Source organism: Notamacropus eugenii, chromosome 4 (assembly GCF_028372415.1).
Source record: "Notamacropus eugenii isolate mMacEug1 chromosome 4, mMacEug1.pri_v2, whole genome shotgun sequence".
Taxonomy (NCBI): domain Eukaryota; kingdom Metazoa; phylum Chordata; class Mammalia; order Diprotodontia; family Macropodidae; genus Notamacropus; species Notamacropus eugenii.
This window is the reverse complement of record NC_092875.1, coordinates 369043736-369070235: the sequence shown is the minus strand read 5'-3', so window position 1 is coordinate 369070235 and position 26500 is coordinate 369043736. Positions and strand designations below refer to the sequence as shown.

At 38.4% G+C, this 26500-nt stretch overlaps 1 protein-coding gene and 1 pseudogene across 1 annotated transcript in view; one reads left to right on the top strand and one right to left on the bottom strand.

The window, feature by feature from the left end:
• MYO10 (myosin X) overlaps positions 1 to 26500 on the top strand; it is a 254020-nt gene that overhangs the window by 21526 nt on the left and 205994 nt on the right. The window lies entirely within an intron of this gene.
• Positions 20414 to 23315, bottom strand: LOC140498758 (casein kinase II subunit beta pseudogene; annotated as a pseudogene).

Here is a 26500-nt window from a genome sequence, read left to right as displayed (position 1 = left end):
TTCTTCTTAAAACATGAAAATGAGATATTGGTATGTGTATCTACTTCTCACCTTCATTCAGCCTTTGTATTTCCCTCTTTCCCCCTCAGTTTTGATGAGTAAACCAAGGTTTCTTTTCTTTTTATAATTTTCTCTGGCAGGTTGCTCTGTAATACCTAGATACAGGTTATCTCTTCAGTGTCTCACCAAAGTTTCAGAATAGAAAGGCAATAAGTGCCATTGTTTGGGTGTGTTATATAGTGAGGATTCTATTTTTTTTAAATTATTTTATCTGTTTTCAGTGTTCTAAAATCACTTCCGTATAACTTAGATTTTTCCCCTCTCTCCCCTTTCTCCCTGCCTCTCCCCTCCCTCCCTGAGAGGGCATACAGTTTTATATGGGTTCTACACATACATTCCTATTGAAAACATTTTCACTTTAGTCATGTTGCATAAAAGAATTAAAATGAATGGGAGAACTCATAAAACAAACCAAAGCAAAATACGAAAGAAAATGATATGCTGCATTCTGCAATTGAATTCCATAGTTCTTTCTCTAGATGTGGAAGGCATATTTATTGCCTTAAGAGACCATTGAGAATTTTTTAAGTCCTTGCATTGCAGTGAAGTACTAAGTCTACCAGAAAAAAATCCTCACACACTGTGATTGTTGCTGTGTACAAAGTTCTCCTGGTTCTGCTCCTTTCACTCAGTATCAGTTCATATAAGTTTTTCCAGGTCTCCCTGAAGTCTTCCTGTTCATCATTTCTTATAGCACAGTAGTATTATAGTGAGAATTCTTTTGGTATAAGAGTTGGATTAGTTGACTGCTGAGGCTCTCTTCTCACGTTTTGTGATTCTGGGATATATTAAGCAGTAAGGTGATTACAGTGGATTGAGCTCTGGACCAGGCCTGCACAACATACGGCCTGTGGCCCACCAATGAACTTTGGGCAGCCCACAAAAAATGTGGAGAATATAACAGAAAGTAAAGATGTCACGTGTGCTTTGTGCATGCCCTGCTTACCCCACCTTCCAACTAGTCACTGTTGGGTCTGTCATGTAACTTGGTGGATGGGTTGCCACTGCTCACTCTCTCTTGTTTGTAGCATGACCCACAGCAACCAACCATTGTCAGTCTGTCTCTAGTCTGAGACGAGCAAGTTATATCTTTTCACTGTGTTTTCAGTCATTATTGGCACTGAACACAGACAAAGTGAGTTCAGCCACATGCCAACACAGTGATGCCTGCTATGCTATGAGCAGCAACAATACAAGGACTTCTCCTCCTACTTTGCTGCACAGCTGCCCTCCAAGTTACATGAGTGTCTCGTGCTGTCTCTGAGGTCATTTACTCAATTCAATATTTTTTGTATGTGAGTGGTTGCTGTAGAGACTTTGGTTCTAACATTCAAGTTTTTGGGTGACTTTGTAAAATGGATGATAAAAAGAAACGGAAGATCAAAACAGAACATAGAATGTTTAATCTGGAGTGGACAAACTTGTTTACTTACATGAAAGACAAAATATTGTGCCTTGTTTGCCAAGAAGTAATAGCCATTCCAAAGGAATACAATCTTCATCGCCATTTCAAACCAAAACATCTTGACTTAAGCAAATTAGACACCAACGAAAAACAAATTAAAGTGTCCTAACTGTTGAAAAAAATCTCAGTGGGGAACAATGGTTTTTCAAGAAGGTAAATTCAGAAAAGGAGGTAGTTAACTAAGGTTAGTTTTCAGATTTTTAAAGAAATCTATTTCAGACATGATTCTGGAGTATGATAAATTGATTGCTAAGTGTAAGAAATGTAATATGTCCCCTTAACTAAAGGTTAATAGTTAGAAAAACAATAATGTATTAAAACTTGTACTGCTTAGCAAAGTAATTTTTTAAACAATATGATTTCCTGATAAATAAAAATCTTAATACATGTAATTAATTGATGTTAATTGAAATTTCTCTTTTTTAAAATATTGTGTATTTGCAACCTAGTTTCATCATTAATTATATCTTTACTTGTAAAGTGAGCTGCTAAAAATCTATCTGTGGCCAGAAGAAGCTTAGCCTATTTTAATTTTGACCATTATCTACTGTCAAGTTTTAAGGTTTGCGCTAGACTTAGATTTATTAAGTCCCGAATTCATTTTGTCTCAGACACTTCATTAGCTAGCTATCACGGGGCAAGTCACCTAAACTCTTTGAGCCTTAGTGTCTTTATCTGTAAAATGAGAATAATAATTGCACTTACTTCCCAGGATTGTTGTGAGGATTAAATAAACTAAAATGTGCTTTTGCTTTATAAATCTGAAAGCACTATATAAGTGTTAGCAATTATTATTGTTCTTGAGGGCAGAGACTATATTTCCAGCATTTAATATAGTATAGTATTTGAAATACTTGTTGAATCGAAAGGGTCCATATGAAAACATTTACTTGGTCTAGGACAAGGGTCAAATGAGACAGTATCATTGCTGCACCATTTTTCTAGGCATCTTTATCAGTCATATATTTGACCACCAAGAAGATTCCTGTGTACTGTGAAATGAATCTGCAAAATGGGGAAGCTTGTGAAACTCAGCTGACATAGAGCCAGAATAAGGTCACTCAACTGTTGGCATTATCTACCTGTGGGCCATCAAGAACTAAAGTATGTTTTGGCCTAGGCATCCGTCTTCAGATAATTATCATTGGCTTTAGTGAGGGATCTTAACAATTGGTACTTTTTCCCAAATAGAACAGTGTCTTTGATCAATAACCAGCTTTCACTGAGCATTCTTTAGTTTTTATTAATGGTGAGAGAGTAGTGAATAATTTGAGTGTTTTTCACATCTCAGAAACCAGCTCATAAAAAGGATAACATTTGGCAGTGACTCAGTAGTACTAACACAGCCTTTGGTTAGCAGGGAAAACTGAATTTGGAAGAGTTTGATCTCTCCATTAAAGTATAAAAGTGAACCGGTTAATGTATACCAGGCAATCGAGATTTCCCTCCTTCTTCACAATATGATGTTATTGACTGAGGGAGAGAACTCATACCATGAATGTACAATGACTTTATTTATAGGAGAAGTGTTCTTAATCTGGGATGAACTTGATAACTATATTTTAATATAATTGGTTTCTTTGTAATTCTATGTATTTTATTTTATACATTTAAAAACAGTATTCTGAGAAGGGGTCCTTAGACATCTTCAGACTTCCAAGGGGGTCTACAACACAAAAAGTTGAAAATCCTTGCTGTAGAAGGACCCTTTTTCTGAAGCAGTTCCTGATTATTTTATCTATATGTAAATTCACATCACAAATGTCACAACAGTATAGACTCTCAGCTTATTCAATGGCTGACTTTGTTTTCCTAGCTTAATCACTGCATCCCAAAGATATTCTCTTGGTTAACATACTAAATTGTGGGAGTGGTGCCCAGGTTTACTTTAATTACCAGAGAATTTTACTTCAGGAACTCAGAATTTGTGAGTACAATTCTGTGAAAACAAAAGAAAATAGGCATAGCAGAAAAATGGTGTCTGTATGTATATATGTGTGTGTATATATGTAGACACACATGTACATATATTGAATTAATGGTACTGTGCAAAACAACAGATATTTTATACAATGCTTTAAAGGTTTCAATGTACTGACCTTACATTACTAAATGGTTCATCTCTGTTACAGTGTTCCTCTTGTAGACCATATGGAAAAGAGAGTTTCAGGTCAGTCTTGTCTTTGGCACTACCAGCTTGTACTTGTTGGATTTGCTGGCATGTGTGGGTGGGAAGACACACCACAGGGGATATATGACAGATGTTGTAATGAGTAGGCCCTGGTGACTCAATAGATGGATGAAAGGAATTTGAAGCTTGTCTTGAGTTGGCCAGATAGGGAGGAGACACTTTTGTCTGATGACTTAGACTGAGGCCCCTGCATGAGCACACACAACACATAAGGGGAAGATAGAGGTAGATCAGAAGCACCAGTAATAGTGTGGTCAGTCCAGCCTAGTAGTCTTGTCACAGCACTATGGTGTAGAAGCAGTTCAGACTCTGTGACTGAGTTGGTCATAATTGGGGATGTTAACTAGTCAGATCTAGATCCTTCCGTTATCTCTTCTGCTATGTAGGTAGCATCATTCTTCTAAGTCAGACTGATAAGTAGACTAGCCATCCCCTTAGCACATCGTGTTGGCACCAGCTGCTTAGGTCAGAATTCTGCTTTGAATGCTGCTATTGACATAGTCAACATGTGGTTCCCCATAGGTTCCTGTGGCTTTAAGGACCCAAGCTTAGGCTCACTGGCACTATCTACATTCTGGCAGTATTCCTGAAGCTCAGATAAGCCTGATACCATAGATGATACTATCATGAGCATTATACTAGCCTGCTGGCTAATTTATGAAAATATAGATGAAAATGAAGACTGAATTGCTCTTCCTGTGCACATATTTTGGGCATTTATGGTCAAATCAAAGTAAGAAACTAACCTTGATTTATGAATAGAAAGATCATTAGATAATGAGGGAGTGAGGGAAGAGAAAAAGGGAGGGCTGGAAATCTCCCCATTCTTTAAGTCAACCAGAAACTGCTGCTTTTTGCTACTCATACACTGCAGTTAAGTGTTCCCATTTAAACCTGTTTTTACCTTTACACTACCCAAAAAAACCTTACTAGGACTGGTTTTTTCACTAAAAAGAAGACATGTAAAATTTTTTTTGCTGATAATAATCATAACTAGCATTTACATAGTGCTTTAAGGTTTGCAAAGCGCTTTATAAGTATTATCTCACTTGGTCTTACCCTGTAAGATATTTCCATTGGAAAGATGAGCAGACTGAGGCACAGAAAGGTTAAATGATTTACCCAACGTCATACGAGTGACCTAGTAAGTATCTGATGGGAGATTTGAATTTAGGTCTTTCTGACTCCAAATTCAACCATCTGTCCTTTCTGCCTCCTAGCTTTATCTTTTAGCAAGTTGCTGACTCTGCAAATCCAGTCCTGGCTCCACTGTTTTACTACTTGTGTCACCTTTTGGTCTTATTCTTGGAAAATAGTGGGTTGAAAGTAGCTATAGTTCTTTCATGCTCTAAATTCTGTGATTCAGTAATTTGGTCTTCTCTAGCATTGCTCCCTGTGCCTTTATCCTGCAGCTTTCCTGGTATCTCATTTTTGCCTTGGACCTTTTGCCACTCAGCTCTCTCTGCTCTAGCCCTCATTAGTTTTGTGTATGTCCCAATTCTGACTTGACTTTCTGTTCTAAACTTGGCTCAAGATCCTGCTCTTACCTCTCGTCACTAAATTTATCCCCAATTTTGGATTTCCCTGTTTAGGCAACCATCAGAACCTTACTTTGGGTTGAATTTTGAGTCTAAGCCCACTTTTTGTTGTCAGTTCTGCTTTAGATCTCCTACTCTTGGCTCCTGGCTGTGTAATCTGTGACCGTCTGTTGTCAACAGTCTTTGTGCTGACATGTTGTGGCATCATCTTTCTTCAGTGTAAGAGCATTCTTACTATGCAAATCAATCAAGTGATTATTTTGCATCAGTATGTTGCTTAACAGTCACTGTAACTTGAACATTGCACAATTATCTACTGAATTTGGATCTATACAAGCTGTTTAGTTGATGACTCCTGAATTGATCCACCCTTTCTCCCTTATGGCTGTGGAGCAGTTTGCCCAATGGCTTTTCATCAAGTGAATGATTTTAATGTTACTGAACAGTGCTTTGTTTTACATTGTGAATTTTTTGCCCTTTATAAGTTTAAGCAAGCAAAGTTGGTAGGATAAGACTCCTAAACTAGAAATGAAAGACAGTGTATGTTACTTATGATAAGATATGTAGGCATATGAGGTTTCAAAAAGACTACCATGGAATAAAGCTAAAACCTTTGCATATGGGAGGGGATGAGGCAAAGGGGATATGCTAACTGAACTAAAATAGAGGGTAAAGAGTCTCTCTTGAAATGAAGAAAAACTCTGTGCTCTCTGGTGTTATTTTGAAAAGAAGCCAGGAAGTGTGCCCATAGTTCAAAAAATCCTCTAAAACTAAACTAACGGAAAAAGCCTAAACTGCTAGAGGCTGAAACTCAATATTGAGAAGGTGGTATGTTGTAGGGAAAAATCCGTCTGGAAACCATAACTTGGGGTGACTAAAAATAGAATGCTTACTCATTTGAAACTTTGGGTGGTTAAAAGAAGAACTTTTTTTTTTTTTTTGAGATTTCATTGTACCATGTGGTCAAACCTGAGGTATGACTTGGGTATGGCATACCCAACCAACCAAGACTGCCCTAAAAATAATCACCTTTTTAATCTGAGTTAAGATTTATTTCAGAGCATTACTTGAGCAATCAGACTTTCTTTTGAAAAACTTACCTTGGATGAGGGTATTATGTGTAGAGTGATACACCACGCACACACAAAAACCCCACAACAAACCTTTATCGAACACCTGAATGAGATGTTATATTTTGTTTTTTAGTCGTTTTCAGCGGTGTCCGACTCATCATGACCCTATTTGGGTTTTTTTTTTTTTGGCAGAGATACTAGAGTGGTTTGCCATTTCCTTCTCCAGCTCATTTTACGGATGAGGAAACTGAGGGAAACAGGGTTAGGTGACTTGCCCAGGGTCACACAGCTAGTAACTGTTTGAGCCAGTTTTGAACTCAGGGAGATGAGTCTTCCTGACTCCAGGCCCAGTGTTTCACCTATGTATAACATGTCATAAAGAAAGAGTTGCTTCCTTAAAGCAAGTTGATTAAAGGATTTTCTTGTTTTTAGGTTGCTTTTCAAAATAATTATTACATAATTGAATCAGTATCATAAATATAAAATCTAGGTTGGAGTTCTATTTATTAGGAGTGGATCCTGAGGTTAGTGATTCACTTATTCCCTCACTTGATTTTAAAATTATTACTGGCTATTAAACCTGAATTGGCTTGTCTTTTGGGGAGAAATATAATTTATCTTCTACTGTACAAAATGTCTTCTTAGTTTTCAAGAAGCTATGGAAAACATGAGGCTATATTTTTAAAGCATTAGAAAGAACATTTTTGTAATTATTCCCAGAATTCATACAGTTCATAAATCATTTCTCCCTTAGTGTTCTTTGTAGTTGTTTTAGTTTGGCTTATCAGGATAGGTGGTTGTAAAAATAGTTGATTTCAAATTAAAAGGGAGTTTAAAGTAGAAAAGTTTTCAAATAGAATTTTCTCCATGCTCTGCAAATATCACAAGTTTAAGAGTAGATTTTATCCCCATATCTAATTAGATTGGTCATACTCATGTTTTGATCTCACACTTGTGGTTTAGCATACAAGTCATTAAATGGTTAAACATGCTATTTTTCAGGGTTAAATCTATGTAAACAGAAGTGGATATGTACGTTCTGGGCCCCAAATAGCTTAAAGTGATATTCAAGCTTTTAAGAATAGATATGCACCATCTTTCTTCCAGCTTCAAGTGCATTGATTAATCATTGTCTTCAGGAACAAAATTATCCTTTTATTAATATGAGTAGGAAATGTAAGTTTCTTTTTTTTTTTTTTTAATACTAAATTAAAAAGCAAAGGTAAGGAAGAAAATATATGTTGCCTATATGTTACCTAATTAAGTGTTTTCACATTTATCTGTTTTCTTTGCTGTAGTTAGGCTCTAGAAAGTCAAACTAAGAAACCCTTATTTTTTTCCATAATTCCATTCAAAGATTTTAGTTTATCAATATATCCTAAACTAACCTATATTGTTGGTTTTTAGTGTAATAAAGATTAGGTCTCATAACTGTCATAATCCAAAAGATCCCTTAATAAGGTTGTCTTTGTATCTTCAAGGTATCACATCACTTGAAAGCAACAAACTCACTTAGCTGAGTTTGAAATATATTCATGTACCCCTAAATGTTGATCCCAGGTCCTGAAGTGAGGCATTCCCAAAGGGACAAAAACTATGTGTGCTGGGGAGTAATTCTGGAGTAGAATAAAGGAAATTTGGTTCATTTTCATACCCCTTTCAAAGAGCTGCATGTAATATGTACCTTTAATACACATACATTTAATTTGAGAAATTTTTCTGTGGGGTTCTCTATTCATAGCACACAGGTTCCACAAAATAAAGATCAGCTTAAGTTAATCATAAACTCTCCCTGTGCATAAAGCCTTTCTTTCAGAGTAAGCCTTTACAGGAAGGCTGTAATCTCTAAGGTCACCAATGACCTTTTAATTGCCAAGTTTGATGGCTTTTTTGCTTTTTCTCAGTTTTCATTCTCCTCAACCTCTCTGTCTCTCTCTCTCTGTCTCTCTCTCACATTTGACATAATTCACCATCCTTTTCTTTTTTTGAATGCCTTGATTCCTTTGACTTCTGTGATCCTGTACTATCCTTACAGTAAGTATAAAACATGTAATAAAACATATGTAAATTTGATCCACAGTGTTTGTTTTTTCTCCCTCTTCAGATTTATGCAGATAAATTTGTATTTGTATTTCCCTTGGTTAACAAACTACTTTAACTCATTACCATCTTTCAGCCTTGATCACTTCATTGCCAGTGATCTGATGCATATGATGAGTTATGTTTTGTAAATGACTATCTTTGTAAATCAAGAGTTAAGTTTCTTCTTAGTTACACATTCTGATAGCCCAAACTGTTTTCTTGTAAGGGAAACAGAAAAAAGTCACATGGTGCCTTTTTGTTACCGAGAGCCATAAAATATATTTGAAAGAGTGTCATTTATAAGATAAAATTCTGGGTTCTCTGGTTTTCAGACCTTAGAAAGTGAACTTTCTAGTTCTGTAATATGTCAAAAGAGAAGGTTATAATTGGCCCGTAACGGTCATGAGCAATACAGAGGTGCTATGAATTGGAAGTATTGTATTAGAAACCTTGTTATTTTGGCACAGTGGTAGCTGTTGATGCTGCCACAGGGGAGATTGTGGTTTCAGGGAGACTTCTCTGATTGCAGTGAGACATTACTGGTCCCAAGGATGGAAGGTGTCCACCCCCTTTTCTCTTTAACTGAGAACAATGAAACTGTTCCAAGGCAGACTTAGAAAACTGTAACAGTCTGGGAGAGGAGGTTTCAAGGTCAAGTGAGGGAAAAGATTGTTATCCTCAAAATAAAATAGTATTTCAGGATGAACTAAATAAAAAGGGAGGAGGGGCAGTACAGTACATTTGTCAGTTCTTGTGTAGTATGTAGTATAGTAAATAATCTATTCAAGACGTTTCCTGAATAGGGTTTAGCAAGAAATTGGTTTTGGTTAGCTAATGCATCAGCTTAGGTATATTAAGGAAAAAGTGATTTAAAATGTTAACTCTACTATGTGAATGGTTCATAGCATCATGTCGCATCTATTGAGTAAATAAGAAACAGCATGTTAAAGGAGAGTTGAATTGTTCTGTTGTGGAGGTATCCTTTGTATTACTTTATAGAACTGGGCTCCATTTCTAAGTCTCCATTCCAACAACTCTCTTTTTCAGGTGTTTTCGTTTCAAGGAAGTTAAGTCCTCGTGGAGTTTTTCCCATTAAAAAGAGAGTTTGAAGAAACCATATGTGCTCTTGGCAAAACAGATCTGTTAATAAACAGCAGCACATTATGTACTAGCTTTGAATGTAAGAAATTGGCAAGTCTACTACTGTGGAGTACTGAAATACTGTCTTTGCATGCCTTAACCAGTATTGGAAATCTAAGGGACGTCTCAAATTAATTGTTTTCAAAGAATTCACAGGCAGCCAGAAAACGTTAGGGATATACAGCAAGTGTAAATTCAGGGGATCCCCCTAATAAGAGGTTTCAGAGCACTTTAGAGCAGCAAACTCAGACACAGAACACATCTGAACTTGAAATATGTTTACGAAGCCTCTGAATGCTGGAAGAGTTCAGCCCCTCATTTTACAGATAAGGGAAATTGAGGTTTAGGGAGGGTGTGACTTACTCAAGGTCACACAGATATACTGAGTGTTAGAGATAGTTCCCCAGCCTGTATTCTTTCTACTGTATTATATCATACCCTCCCTTCCCACCCCCAACCCCCAGAAATTTCCTCTAATTTTAGGCACATTTTAAAAGTTAGTAGAATGTTAGCAGGTTAGCACGGTTGCAACTATTTTTCAGTTGTCATGGCTTAAAAGTACTTAAAAATAGAACAGTATTCAAATACAAAACATTTTAACTTAGCAAGTTATGTGGAATGGAGGGGAAAATCTTGTCCAAAGAAGAAAGATAGCCTGGTTAAAGGTCACACTTTTTGGGGCTCTTTTTATACGTTCAGATTAATTGACTTGTAGATGAGCCTTGGACCATCCCAAGGTGACAGGACTCAGTCTCAGAATGTCACAAAAAATATTGTACATGTATATAGGCGATGAGTGATTTATAGAGACAAGTGAATTTTATGTGAACTGCAAACCCAAGTTCTTGAGTTGGCAGATGGTAACCATTGAAACACTTTGCTTTGCATGGTATGTATCATACTTATATTTTGTAAAGTTAATTTGGCTTGCTCAGAATATTTATAACATGTTAGGAGAATTTTGAAGTTATGCTCTAGTGAATGAATGGCTTATAATACACAAAGGAATTCTGTTTCACTGCCATCTTTTAAAGTATAGTTCCTGGAAACTCTCAGTTAAAGAGGAGCCATCTTAGGAGACTGTAATTGGATCTTTGAAAAACCTTTTTCTTTGTGATCATCTCATATGTTTGGCCTTAGAAAGGAGTAGGCACTTACGGGCAGAATATTCATGTCCTTCCATTTGGTTTATTATTTTAGTTTTTTTACTTTGCCATTAGTTATGCAGGTATTGAGTAGGCGTCCATCATTAGTAGTAATTGTTGTTTTGTCATTTTTAGTCAAGTTCAACTCTTTATAACTCCATTTGAGGTTTACTTGGCAAAGATATTGGAGTGGTTTGCCATTTCCTTCTTCAGCTCATTTTATGATAAGGAACAGTGGAGGAAGTGACTTGTCCAGGGTCATATAGCTAGTAAGTGTTTGAGGCCAGATTTGAACTCAGGAAGATGAGTCTTCATTCATTCCACACCTAGCACTCTGTCCACTGTGCCTATAGCTACCCCTATCATTAGAGCACAAGTTTAATAATTTTTACTATTGAACAGAGCAATGATTTGTAGATTCATTTTCTTACCTAGTTAAAAAAGAAGGAAGAATGTGCTAGGAATTTGTTTAGTTTAATTAGAAAGCTTCCATGTGATTATCCTGAATGTAGGAAATTGAAGATTATAAATTCTTAATTGCAATTTAAATTCTTCCTTATGATCAATCTTTTTTTTTTTCCCCCTTGGAGGCAGTTGGGGTCAAGTGACTTGCCTAGGGTCACACAGCTATTAAGTGTCTGAGGCCAGATTTGAACTCAGGTCCTCCTGACCCTAGGATTGGTGTTTTAACCACTGTGCCACCTACCTACCCTAGGACAAGTCTTTTAGCACTCTGTGGTGTGAAAAAGGATTTTCCTACTCACCATGATGGTGGCAGTGTGAATGTCTGATGGAGTGGTTTAGGATTGAACAGGGTGAAACATGGTGAATGAATCCTTCAAGATCTGAGAGGTTACTGAGTAGATGCACACAAGCACACAGGATTCCTCAGGGCACCACAAAAAAGCAATATATCCATATATGAATTACTAATTCAGAGAGAACATTTTACTTCTTGTCTTTTAATGTTGCCCCAGTGAAGTGATTTGCTTTTCTTTGCCTGAAGCCTTGTACAACATATAAGTTCACAAACTGATGTCAAGTAAAAGATGCATTTATTCAGGAGTGAGATGGGTTTCTGTGGAACTGATAACAGATGAGGAGGGAGCTAATGAAAAGTTTTATCTGTGGTGAACTGTAAGCAACTTTTTGATATTTCCTGCTGTTGTAACCTCCAAGAGAACTGCAGGAGTACCATCTTTCATTACATTGTCACAACTGCTGGGAAGAAGTCCAGTACTGCCTGCGTGCTGTAGAATTCTGCTTATCTTTGGAGTCTTTGATTAATGACAACAAGAGCACAAACTAGCTGTAGGTCATCTCTTCCTGGAGTATAAGAAAGGGTTCAAGGAGTTCTTGAGATTAGTGGGAGCTGTGAAACATCAATAACACTTCTGAAATACTTGGTAGTAGTGTTTTGTTAACTCAAGACTGCATTGAGATTGTGTAATAATTGTCTTTATTCATTTTTCTGCCCTCTGAGCATTTAAAATGAGAGTCTTAGGAAGCTTTCTTGTATCTTGACTTCTCACTACTGTATGTATATCACTAGAGAGAATTTCCTCTGTAGCACGGAATGTAATGCACCAGAAGAGGATTTGTTTCCCCAAGATTTACACTGTCAGTTGACAAATCTCCTTGGCAGTTGTCCCAGGTTATGTTTTTCAGACAACAAAAAATTGTGAGGTTTTTAATGATATATATATTATATAGTGCTTTTTGATTTGAATAGTGTAAGTAGTTGAAGGAGAGCATGGATGTCTCATGGAAATCTATGCGGAAAATATAAATTGATTATGAGAAGGCTTATAATTGAATATAATTGAAAAGTTTGCTTGTAGGTCTCAATATGGATTTACTACACAGTTTCTCTAAATCCCAGTTGTCATATAAGATGTTCACAAGCCTAGTTTACTAGTATACATCTTTTATATGTTCCAGGCTGAGGAGTGATATATATTTGGGCTGTATTTGAAATTTTATCAGTGTAAGTAAGGAGCTCCTGGTTAGGAAGGCGACTCCTTTATCAGTGCAAAGCCGCAGCCATTCTGCAACTTGCAGTTTTCTGGAGTTTCCTGAGGCACTGAAAGGTTAAATCTTTCATATGCATTTCCTCTCCACCCTAGTTGGTGTAGGACTTCTTCACCTCCTGTTTGGATTATTGCAGTAGCCTTATGGGTGGTCCCCCTTCTTCACTTCTCTCCCCATTCTACTCCATTTTCCACTTAGCCATCAAAATGTATTTCCCAAAGTGCTGGCCTGATCATGTCTTCTCTCCCCTCAATAAGCTCCATTGGATCCCTGTTACTTTGAGGATCAAACATAAAATCCACTGACTTTTAAATCCCTTTGCAGACTGAACCCTTTTCTAACTTTTCAGTCTTCTTAAATGGTTCTGCCTTCCAATTCTAAATCTATCAACATTAGCCTTACCCACAACACTCAATCTCCCAAATATGTCTTTATGCTGGCTGTCCCTCCCCCCACTCCCCCATGCCATACCTGGAATGCCCTCTGTCCTCTCTTCATCCAAAGGTTCATAGCTTCCTTTAAGATTCAACTCAGGCGGAGCCAAGATGGCGGAGTAGAAAGACGCACATACACATAGCTCCAAACCCACAACCCATAGAACGGCTACAGGGAAGTAACTCATGGCGAATTCTGCACCCAGAGGCCACGGAACATTGGAGCGAGGGAGATTTCTGTTCCGGAGAGACCTGCAAACCTCTTGCGGGGGGTCCTTCGCGCTGCGGACTGGGCGCCGGGACTGGGAGCTGAGTGCAGCCCTGCCGCGGTCGCAGCACCGAGAGGAAAAGAACCGAGCGGGCTTCAGGGACGGGATCTCCAGCGGCCACGCGGGTCCCTCCACCCACAGAGGGACCTGCAAACCTCTTGCAAAAGGTCCGTCGTGCTGCAGATGCGGAGCCCAGCCCTGACCTTCCGCGGCCGTGGCACTGAGAGGTACAGATCCGAGCAGGCTTCAGGGACAGAGTCTCCAGCGACCGCACAAGTCCCTCCACCCACAGGTGACGGGGGTCAGTGAGAGAGTCTCGTTGGCGGGTAGAGAGAGGAGTGGGGTGCCCCCATAACTCAGGCCCCCCCAGGAGGTAGAAGCTGAGAGGCGACTGCAGACTGGGGCTCCCCAAGGGGGCAGGAGCCTAGATCCATTGTGGAAGGTCTGTGCATAAACCCCCTGAGGGAACTGAGCCTGAGAGGCGGCCCTGCCCCAATCTCAGCACCTGAACTTAATCTCACACTGAATAGCAGCCCTGCCCCCGCCAAAAGCCCTGAGGCTGGAAGCAGCATTTGAATCTCAGACCCCAAACGCTGGCTGGGAGGATCAGGAGGCGAGGGGGGTGTGAGGAGAATATTCAGAGGTCAAGTCACTGGCTGGGAAAATGCCCAGAAAAGGGAAAAGAAATAAGACTATAGAAGGTTACTTTCTTGGTGAACAGGCATTTCCTCCCTTCCTTTCTGATGAAGAAGAACAATGCTTACCATCAGGCAAAGACACAGAAATCAAGGCTTCTGTGTCCCAGCCCACCCAGTGGGCTCAGGCCATGGAAGAGCTCAAAAAGAATTTTGAAAATCAAGTTAGAGAGGTAGAGGAAAAGCTGGGAAGAGAAATGAGAGACATGAAGTCAAAGCATGAAAAGCAGATCAGCTCCCTGCTAAAGGAGACCCAAAAAAATGTTGAAGAAAATAACACCTTGAAAACTAGCCTAACTCAATTGGCAAAAGAGGTTCAAAAAGCCAATGAGGAGAAGAATGCTTTCAAAAGCAGAATTAGCCAAATGGAAAAGGAGATTCAAAAGCTCACTGAAGAAAATAGTTATTTCAAAATTAGAATGGCACAGATGGAGGCTAAGGACTTTGTGAGGAAGCAAGAAATCACAGAACAAAGCGAGAAGAATGGAAAAATGGAAGATAATGTGAAATATCTCATTGGAAAAACAACTGACCTGGAAAATAGATCCAGGAGAGACAATTTAAAAATTATGGGACTACCTGAAAGCCATGATCAAAAGAAGAGCCTAGATATCATCTTTCATGAAATTATCAAGGAAAACTGCCCTGAGATTCTAGAACCAGAGGGCAAAATAAATATTTAAGGAATCCACAGAACACCGCCTGAAAGAGATCCAAAAAGAGAAACTCCTAGGAACATTGTGGCCAAATTCCAGAGTTCCCAGGTCAAGGAGAAAATATTGCAAGCAGCTAGAAAGAAACAATTCAAGTATTGTGGAAATACAATCAGGATAACACAAGATCTAGCAGCCTCTACATTAAGGGATCAAAGGGCATGGAATAGGATATTCCAGAAGTCAAAGGAACTAGGACTAAAACCAAGAATCACCTACCCAGTAAAACTGAGTATAATACTCAGGGGAAAAATTGGTCTTTCAATGAAATAGAGGATTTTCAAGCATTCTTGATGAAAAGACCAGAGCTGAAAAGAAAATTTGACTTTCAAACACAAGAATGAAGAGAACCATGAAAAGGTGAACAGCAAAGAGAAGTCATAAGGGACTTACTAAAGTTGAACTGTTTACATTCCTACATGGAAAGACAATATTTATAATTCTTGAAACATTTCAGTATCTGGATACTGGGTGGGATTACACACACACACATGCACACACGCACACATACATAGAGACAGAGTGCACAGAGTGAATTGAAGAGGATGGGATCATATCTTAAAAAAAAAATGAAATTAAGCAGTGAGAGAGAAATATATTGGGAGGAGAAAGGGAGAAATTGAATGGGGCAAATTATCTCATAAAAGAGGCAAGCAAAAGACTCATTAGTGGAGGGATAAAGAGGAGAGGTGAGAGAAAAACATGAAGTCTACTCTCATCACATTCCACTAAAGGAAAGAAGAAAATGCACACTCATTTTGGTATGAAAACCTATCTCACAATACAGGAAAGTGGGGGATAAGGGGACAAGCAGGGTGGGGGGGATGATAGAAGGGAGGGCATGGGGAGGAGAGTGCAATTCGAGGTCGACACTCATGGGGAGGGATAGGATCAAAAGAGAATAGAAGTAATGGGGGACAGGATAGGATGGAGGGAAATATAGTTAGTCCTATACAACACAACTATTATGGAAGTCATTTGCAAAACTACACAGATTTGGCCTATATTGAATTGCTTGCCTTCCAAAGGGAAGGGGTGGAGAGGGAGGGAGGTAAAGAAGTTGGAACTCAAAGTGTTAGGATCAACTGTCGAGTACTGTTCTTGCCACTAGGAAATAAGAAATACAGGTAAAGGGGTATAGAAAGCTATCTGGCCCTACAGGACAAAAGAGAAGATGGAGACAAGGGCAGAGAGGGATGATAAAAGAGAGAGCAAATTGGTCATAGGGGCAATTAGAATGCTTGGTGTTTGGGGGGGGGGGGAAGGGATAAAAGGGGAGAAAATTTGTAACCCAAAATTTTGTGAAAATGAATGTTAAAAGTTAAATAAATAAATTTAATTAATTTAAAAAAAAAAGATTCAACTCATTCTGGTTTCTGTAATAAGCCTTTCCTGTTCTCCTTGCTTTTAAAACCTTCCTTCTCACATTATCCCTATCTACACTCCATCTACCTGTCTTGTATCTACAATTTTTTTTGCATGTGTTCTCCCTTTTAGAATATGTATCTGGTACACAATAAGTACTTAAATTATTGTTGATTGACTGACTGACTAGTGCCACACAGCAAGTATGTATCAGGTGGTACTTGAACCAAAGACAGTACCCAGATTAACCTGATTCTAAAGGCACCCCTTATTTATTAAACATACTTTGAAGTCTCATAAAAGTTATTGTTATAGTGTGTGTGTGCACACACGTGCATGTGCTTTCCCCAAACACGTTAGAGATAGGACCCAAGTCTTCTCATCGTTAAGATAGAGTCTGCATTTTTGTCTTTTGTCTTTTATCTATAGAAGTAGTCATGGGTCAGAGTACTTCAGTTATGGCTAATCACTGCAACCCCTTTTAGTAAATACATCACCTTTCAGACTTTTGGGTGTAGTATCAGAAGTTCTGCAAAGAAAAGACTGGAAATAAGAAATGAGTCAGAGTTAATATGACAGAAAAGGAAAATGGTAAATGTTGGAGAGGATGTGGGAAAATTGAGACACTAGTGCATTGTTGGTGGAGTTGTGAACTGATCTGGAGAGCAATTTGAACTGTGCCCAAAGGACAAGCAAACTGTGCATACCCTTTAATGCAGAAATACCACCACTAGGTCTGTTTCCCAAAGAGACCATAAAAAAGGGAAAAGGACCTACATGTACAAAAATACTTATAGCAGCCACTTTTCATGGTGGCCAAATATTAGAAATTGAAAGAGGATGCCCATCAATGGGGGAATGGCTGAATAAGTCATGGTATATGAATGCAGTGGAATACATGGAGTAAGAAATGATAAAAGGGCAGACTTCAGAAAAACCTGCAAAGACTTGTATCAACGGATGCTGAGTGAAATGAACAAAGCTGGGAAAACATTGCATGTAGTACCAGCAACGTTGTGTGATGATCAACTATGAATAACTTTGCTCTTCTCAGAAATGCAGTGATCCAAGGCAATTACAAAGGACTCATGATGGAAAATATTATCCACATTCAGATAAAAAGCTGATGGACTCTTAATTGCAGATCGAAGCATATGCTTTTTTTACTTATTTTACTTATTTCATGTTTTTTTTTCTTTTGGTATGTTTCTTTCACAACTGTGACTAATATGGAAATGAAATGTTTTACATGATTGCATATATATAAGCTATATCAAATTGCTTACTATTTTAGGAAGAGGGGAGGGAAGGAGGGAAAAAAATTTGAAACTCAAAATGTTGTAAAAATGAATGCCAAAAATTGTCTTTACTTATAATTGGAAAAAAATAAAATTCTGTGAAAAATAAGAAATAAATGGGGGAAAAAAGAAATAAGCTAGAATACAGGATAAGTTGAGGAAGGGAGGAATCCAAATTCTCTTCTCTGCTCCCCTCTCCCCCCAACAAATATACTGTAGAATATGAAAATAGGTTTTTAAATTATCATTATTATTTAGCAAAAATCTTCCTTCTCTCCTCCCACCCCTCCCATCCTGGAATGAGAAAGAAGATAGCTTATTAAAATATGATTGTGTCCCTCACTGTCTAAGGAAGGAGTTGCTAAGAGTTCTGGAAAGCTGTAACTTATTTTTTGTGCCTTGTGGTAATGTGCTGCATCAGTAAGAATTCATTCAGAGGAAACCAGACACAAATACTTATATGACCAACATAAGAATATAGCTTTGTAGCTAAATTGAATGCAGTGTCAAACCAGATTTAGTAAAATATATTGCTTTTAAAGAGAATTCCTTGAAGACATGTGAGGTAGTTACTTACTAAAGCAGTGCAGGCTTTCTTCTTTCTCTTCCCTCTCCCCAGATGAGCCCTGCCCCATTTTTTTGAATTTGGCACTCACAATCTCCTATCTTTATCAGGTCTTTTCTTTTCTCTGTGTCTGCTTACCTCTCTCTCTGTCTGTCTTATTGGAAATAGAGGACTTGAGTTTGAATCATGACCGTACCCCTTACTCTTACCTGTGTGTCCTTAGACAAGTCATTTAAATTACTTTCAGCCCCTATTTCCTCATCTGTGAAATGGAGAAGTTGGACTAAATGGACGATTCTAAGTAGATAATTTTAGCGAATATTGTGAGTATAAAGAAAAGCAACCTGAAAAGGTAGAGATTGTAGTGATGTGTCGTTTTGGGTTCCTCCTGCTTGTTCAGTTATGATGAGATGTTTTATTCCCTTGTTGGACCAGGAACTAGATGAGAGAAAGCACTGTAGGCCAGATCCCCTATTAAAAAAGATCTACCTTCAAGTTTTTACCAATTTGGAATTTATTTAAAGAATCTGTAGTCTGGTAGTTAAAATCATTTGGGGTGCCAATACCCTCCCTTGTTCCACTGTTAAGTGTATTATTAGTCATTCTTAGCTAGTGCCAGTTGCTGTAATTAGATTAATACTTAAATGAGACACCTTAGTGCCTGGGGATTTTGAGGATGGGATTTGAATCTTGGAAGGGTGTAACCCATTGGTTACACTGGAATTTAGAGTGTGAGTAAGGAGATGAAGATTGGAAGAAAGAGGAAGGGAAAATGGGATGGACCAAGGAAAGACCTTGCCAGTAAAGGCTTGGAGTCCTGCTGGTGGATGGAGTGCAAGAACAGTAATCTCTACTCTGTATGGCTCCAGTTGGCTGGTGCCTGAGTATGTGTCAGTCTGTGTTAGAAAGTCTCACAGACTCATGGGAGAGGATGCATTCTCTTTTTAGCATATCTAGCTTGTTTATCTGACAAAGTTTAAAGGAATTTATTATATAGTGCAAGGAGGGTCATTCAACTTCAGAAGGTTCACTTTTTGATATTTAGTCAGATGTTTTAGGTCCTTTTCTGGTTTGCGTAATGCAAAATTATATTCCTTTTAACACAATCTCCTTCTGACTTATTTGTGTCCTCTTTATCTAAGTTCTAATACCCCATCTTCTATACAATATCTCAGTTTCTTACATATGACCCACCTTTCCTTCCATTAAGATTCTGTCCCCAGTTTTTGTTATATTTCTTTCTTTTCTGTAGTTCACAAAGTTGGTTGGCATTGTATTACTGTGCTGGGGAAATCATGGTGAAGACCTGTTCCTTATATTGATTTTGTGTTTGAAATTCTCACTCTCCCAGCACTAGGAAAGCTGGATCTCACATTTGAGTGAATATTTGGATTGTAGTGAGCATTATTTTTGAGTGAAGTCATCCCAAACAGCAAAGAAATATACCACCTGATGGTTAAAGGGGGTTCTACAGCAATAACATTCTTTTTGAATATTTCTCTCATTTCCAAAATTCCCAAAATGAAAATGAGTATGGGGAGAAATGAGAAAAGGATTTTGAAATGGGAGATAGATAATTTTAGTGAGTTAAGTTTACCATGGATGTCATCAGTTTTAAAGTTGCCCCCTTTTGTCACTTGCTGTCTGACATTATAACCTGACAAAGTGTTTGCCGTCCATCATTAAGTTAGATTAACAGCAAGCATTTATTAAGTGCTTACCTTCTACCAGGCTTCTTGCTAAGCTCTGGGAATACAAACGCAAGAAAATAATCTCTGTCCTGAAGGAGCTTGCATTCTAATGAGGGAAGACAGCACATAAAAGGATTTAAAAGTGAGTGAGGGGAGAAAATACTCTGTGCTAGGATATGGTAAATAAAACCTGGAGAGTCTGGTGTAGAGTTTGGGAGAGGGATGAAGATGTGATGGCTAACCTGCATGTTTTCTTTAAAATGATGGTTCTTAGAGGAACCAGCCCGTCAGAGGAGGGGACTGCAGGTTTGGAGTGCACTTTATCATCACAAACGATGTAGATATCCTCCAAGATATACCACTGTATTGGAAGTTATCTTTTTCATAAACTTGAACACTTAGTGGACTTATGACAGAGGGATGGTGGAAGGAAGTGACTACATGCTGCCCATAAGTAGAGACCTCCTTTATGTGATCATTGGTACTAACATTTTTTTTGTTGGCTTTTTCCTCCACTTTATTTCATACTCTTACCATACCACCAAAAAGACTTCTTAGTTTAAGCTAAAAACCATTAGAGATTTTAGAAAGTTGTATGCATGGGTGGGGGCACAGAGAGGGAAATGGTGTTGCAGCCTGATGTGTTGGGTGGGGAGAGGGAGATAAATAAGTTAGTGGATGATCTTTATGGAGCTCTTAAAGTTTCTGATTATCTAAAGCTAACACGGATAAGCTATGGGGTAGATCTTGAAGCATATAACCTAGATCCAAATTAGTTGGCTGGCCCCTTGGATCTGTACCAGGATGCAACATGTGGAACATGTGGGGAAAGTGAGTGCCAAAGTAAGGCACCATCTGTGTGGTGGTGCCTGAATGACTTGAGTATGTAAACATCTATGTATTTGGGGCAGATGTCTGACAGTCCAATGGGCAACAAGGGCTGGTTTTCACAATGTACACAAGGACAATAGTCGAAGTCTCCCAGCTAGTATTTTTCCAACATCGAGGCAGTGCCATATGTGAGGAGGTAGTGGGCATGAATCAGTACATACAGCATCTGTGCTGCCTCCTCAATCAAAACACTCTAATTGGGTTTGTCAGAGTCTAACTCCTCCACATCGGGTTCCAAGTTGAGGATCGTGGCTAGTGGCCTTCTTTTATTGGGGTACCTGTTCAACAAACCCTGTGTGGTTGAACTTGTCCTGGATAATCTTCATCCACAGAACCATGAGAGCCAAGATACTTCCTCTGAACTACTTATGTCATCAGCCCGGGCCTGGGGAGGAGGAAATTGTTCCTTGGAGTTACACAGGGAAGGTGGAGAACCTTGTCACTGCAGGAAGCAGTGGTGGGTAGGGGAGAAGGAAAGGAAGAGGCAGTGATATCTCTTAAGGAATATGATAGTGAAGGACAAATGAGCAAAGTGGCTATCTGCCAGGCCTAGAGGCCTGAGAGCTACCCAAGTCTTACCTTACCTGTCCCAGGTCTTCGGTTGGCCAAACCGGATAAACGTATGAGAGAAGAGACTTTCCGGAGTCGAACAAGGGTTAGGCTTTATTCAGGGTCCTGGTTACATGTGCAGGGGGAGCTCTTCTTTAGGAGGGAGAGAGAAATCTCCCAAGGAGGCAAAGATCTTACGGTAAGAGATTGGAAGTAGAAGTGTAAGTGGGGAGAGAGGGGGAGGGGAGAGCGAAGAGAGGAAAGAGGGAAGAGGCGCCTTCTGTCCTGTAAGGGCCCCTCCCTCGCTAAGAGCGCCTTCGGGCTTTCCTGACCCTACTTAAGCTCTCCGGCCGCGTAGTTTGCACCTGAATACCGTGCCTGTTAGATAACAATAGGTGTGCCCAGACCCGGGCCAATCTCGAGGGCGGGGAGAGCTCTCTCCCATCACGTTTCTCACGGGAAGAGGCGGAAATACACGAGATAGCTCGGTCTCACTCCTCGATTCCCTGCTGTTTTCTGGAGGGCCTCATGAGAACTCTAAGATTTAGAAGTTCCCACCTTTACCCACCCGAGACTGTCCACATGGAATTGAGCTTCCACCCCCAACAGCTATCTCCACTCCATATTGTCAGAAGAGATCAGCAGCTTGTTTCACAGTAGCCTATTTTCTTTGACTGTCAAACTCCTATCTCTTGCTTCTTGTGTTGTAGCTACCTTCTGCTAAGCTGAAAGCTCCTTTTCTGGTGACTACTTTCCATTCTCATTCCCATCTAACTTAGCCTTAGTCTTCCCAGTTCCCATTTTCCTTTGTTCTCTGCAACTTTATGCTATCATCAACCAACTTCCTTTTATCCTAAATCTCATTGTTTGCATTTTCTTGTACTTAATGAAACCTACTTGATAACAATATCCTTGGCCACCAGTACAGGTTGTCCTTTGTCTCATTCCACTTTTCCTAGGAAGAGGAGGTGCCATATTGATCTTAATAACACTTCTAGATTTTCTTTGTTATCATTATTTTTTTCCCTCAATTAATTTAGAGTCTTTATATCCCAACCTCTCTCTGCTTACATTAAAGTATGTACCTCATACTTGAATACTTGGGTGCTTCAGTATTTATAATGATGCTCCCTTAAAAACCCTGGCTTCAAAATGTATTCCTCTTCTTATCTTCCATGATATAATGGAGAAATAGCTATCTTTTTCACTCTACTTTAGCTACCTGTAGAGATAGTCATGGTTTGACTTGTACCTCACCATCATGGATGTGCAGTTTCCTATGATACTGAACTCTAAGATACCTTCTCTAATGGTTATCTATTATTCACTCTTTCTGTCCCACACTTTTCCTTCACCATATTGTGCTAGTGACTTCCAGCACTTTTTCACCCATACCTCTTCTTTAATTTTACTTTTCTGCCTTGATCCTATAATTAACCATATTAACTATACACTTGCCCTCCACTTTTGGCTTCCTTTTCACCTTGCCCTTCTGTTGATTAGGCATTGGTAGCGTTTAAACCTAGGTGTATCCTGATTGCTCACATTGTACCCCCTGCAGCCCTACTGAGTTCATGAAACATTTATCTCATTCAGTCAAGGTGCATTTAGCAAATGAATACTATGAGTCAGGCACTGTATTAATCAGTGGAGACATAAAGAAAAGCTAAAACATAGTCCCTGACCTCAGTGAACTGATGTTCTAACAAGAGAGACTCTTATATACTTATAAAATATACTTAGTGAAAATGGGAGGTATTCTCAGAGGGAAGGAGCCAACAAAGAGGGGTGAGAGTGGACAAGTAAAGTATCTTAGAGAAGGTGAGATTATCACTGAGTCTTGAAGAAAAGCAAAAGTTATAGATGCTGATGGGGGACAGTTAGTGAAAAAACATGGAATTGGAGGTGGAGTGCCCTTTGTCCCCTTTGGGAACTTGGCCCATTGAGAATACCTTCCCCACCTCAATTTCAGCCTTTCTGTACCTTCTGACTTTAACTTGCTGCCTGCAAACATTCTCATTCCGTAAGAAAACAAAACAAAAATCTTGAATCTTACTCCCTCGTACTGTTAATTTATATGGTTTCTTCACTTTCACTGTCAGACACCTCTCTAGGGCCATCTGCCTGCACTCAGTTCCTGTCCTTCTTGACTGTCCACTTTATTCAACAGGAGCACTCCCTATAATTTTTGATATCATTACTGTTCATAACAGCAGTTCTCAAAAGATCCTTAGTGATCATTTACTCACTTGTATCCTTTCCCACTAGTGGGGCAGGGGGGAGTAAACAGTACAACTGGTTAAAATGAACCCAGAAAGATTTTTGATGAAATGCTTTTTTCCTTAGCATGAAAGTATAGACATTATCATATAATCCCTTAGTTTTGTATAGAACTTTACTAAGTAGTGCTTTCATTTGTCTGTTACCATATTTTAGCATCATGTAACTGTGAAAGTAATGATCAAGGTAAATATTTATTTTTCTGATTTTCTTAATGATGGAAAAACTAAGGAAAAGATAAATGGGTAAAGTTACTTGCCTAGAAGTAGTGAGTGGCAATAAGAATTGGAACCTAAGCCTTAGAGATTTGTAGTCCAGTGGCCTCCTGTCTTATACAGGAAACGACCATTGGTCCCTTTGTCAAATTCGAGAGTCCTTTCTTGACTATAAATCAGTAATAATGACATGTATGGCTAAAGTACATAAAAGAATTGAATAAGATAAATGAACTCTCATTTTGACATAATTGAATATGAACTGTATAAGAAGTTTGTTGTAAATTATTTAGGTAACCTATTTAGTTCAAATGGCAGAATTTTAAAAATCATGTTTTGTTTGTGGACATCAAAAGCTCAAATTCTTTATTTTTAAGGAATCTAAATCATAGAAGTCAGTAAATCACCAGAGAATTAGCCAAGTATGATGACTATTTTCAAAATATTTGAGTTATAATAGTTTGAGATTTTTAGTCATGAAGAATACTTTTTTAAAAGATTTTTTCTCCCCCTTTTGTGGGGCAGTTGTGGTCAAGTGACTGCCTAAGGTCACACAGCTAATAAGTGTCTGAGGCCAAATTTGAACTCATGTCCTCCTGACTCCAGGGTGAATGGTCTATTCACTGTGCCACCTAGTTTCTCTGAGAATACTTTTAATGTGTACATTTGTAAAACTGCCAGAATAGATGGAAAAAACTACATTAATGATTATTAAAGTAGTTTTTGTTTTTAAAGCCCATCAGCTAGGATCAGACTACATGCATTGAGGGAACTGAGCAAATTCCCATAATGCTAAGCCAGTGTTCAAGATTCCTGAAGGGTTTGAGCATCTAAGAATAGTGAAATTCATAGGCCTTAATTTGCTAATCTGTAAAATGAGGGATTTAGATTAGATTATTTCAGATCTCCTCTTCTAAAGTTCTTTGAGCCCACAAAAAAGGAGTTGAATATTTAGATCTTAAAGTGAAATTATTTTGAAATTTTACAAAATTCTGCTCAAGACCAATTAATGCTTTTTCTATGAGGCAAGAATGAGAATTGCTCATCTTGAGTTTTATTTATTTACTGCTTGGGTTATGTCATTTAAAGTAATACACAATCAACAAATATTTAGTGAATATGGAAACGTAAAAAGAGATTCCTCTTTGGAGCAAATTTGTTTGTTTTTTCCCCTAAAAAAAAAAATAAAACCAGGGTGGCCAGGGTGTTAGAATTTCAGTAAGTTATTCCTGTCAACTTTGGTTTGCTTTTATTTTCTGAATATGAAAAAAAAATTGCGCTTGTCAAAAATAGGAAAGGCAGTCAAGGGTAAAAAAATGTCTTATTTTATAGTTCTTAAAGAGGGCAAATATCTTTGTATCTTTTTTTTTTTTACCTAATTGTCTTATACGTTATTACTTCTATTAAAGGGCAATAGTCAGGAAATATAATTCATAATACTTGTTTCTTTATCACTTAGAATGGATTTGTTTTAGCTTTACTGTTAGTTTTTCAGAAGTCATTGTGCTGGCCGCATTTCTGTTTAGCTTACCAAAGTTACATTCCCCTCTCTCTTTACATTTATTATTTCCTGCTTCAGAATCCTAGTACTACTTCCCTTAAATACTTGTGAATTCCCATGAATAGAAAGGAGAGACTATATTGAGTCTGTCCATTTATTTCCCTTACTGGATTGTATGCTAATGCTTCAGTGCAGTATCACCTTTATCTTTGGATACCCAGTTAATCATTTAATACATGTTTATTGTTGCTTATTTCTTTATATTTATTTTAGTTTGGTTTACTGATTCTTTGTAGGCCTCGTTTAATTTTCTTCTAATGACTTAGGCCAGGGGTAGGGAATCTTATGAGGTATTCTATGAAGTTTGGATTCAGTTAAGGGGGCCTCACTTGAGGATTTAGAAGGCCACATGGCTTTGAGGCTGCAGATTCCCTGCCACTGGCTTAGGCATACGCTTTTGTCAATGGCTAGTTTACTTGACAGATGAGGAAATTCACTTTATGTTTTTTTCACTTTGTCAGATCATTCATATGTTTTAGAGCAACATAAAGCTGTTGCCACATCCACACAGATGTCACTGTTTTCTTTACTCCTGGAGTAGAGGTTCATCTTTCATTAGCTTCTTTTACTTGTTTTCTGGTTATTTTCCATAGCAAAAACTCAGAACCATGTCTTATGGACAAGCTAGGAAGCAGGGTTGAACATAGGAATTGGTCTTGCTCCTATCCCATTCCATTCCCAACAGAAGGAGTGGGTATCCCCCTGTTTTTGTTGGCATCTCTAGCAGGTAGTGTGGGTGTGGGGAGAGTAGGGATAACTGTTCGGGTATTGGGCTCATTGGCAAATTATAATTATTTGTGCGCCTTTTAATAGTATAAATCAAGGTAGGAGAAGAAGAAATGGTTGTTTATGTTATGACCAGTAGTTAAGGTGGTACAAGTATGTACTCCCTAAACGTGTTTCCAGCATATTATCATAGGTTGTATGAGCCAAGTTCTAATAGTAAATTGTCATGTGGATTGTCAACTTGCCACTTCTTTTCTCTGGCCCTATATTTGGCATGTGACTGGGTCCACCATACCACTTTGGCTTCTTCAAACCCAGTTCTCTTGTCATTTGAAATTGCAGTTTAGCACAAACCATGTTTCATTTTAAGTTAGGATAATTATAATGAAGAGTTGTAGGCTGTGTTTTAGGTTTTCCTTTACAGAATTTACACAGTCCTAAAAAGGTGATGGGTGAAAAATAGGCCTGAAACATAGAAATCTCAGGACAAGAAAATCAGTTGTAGGGAATCAATTACTCCTTT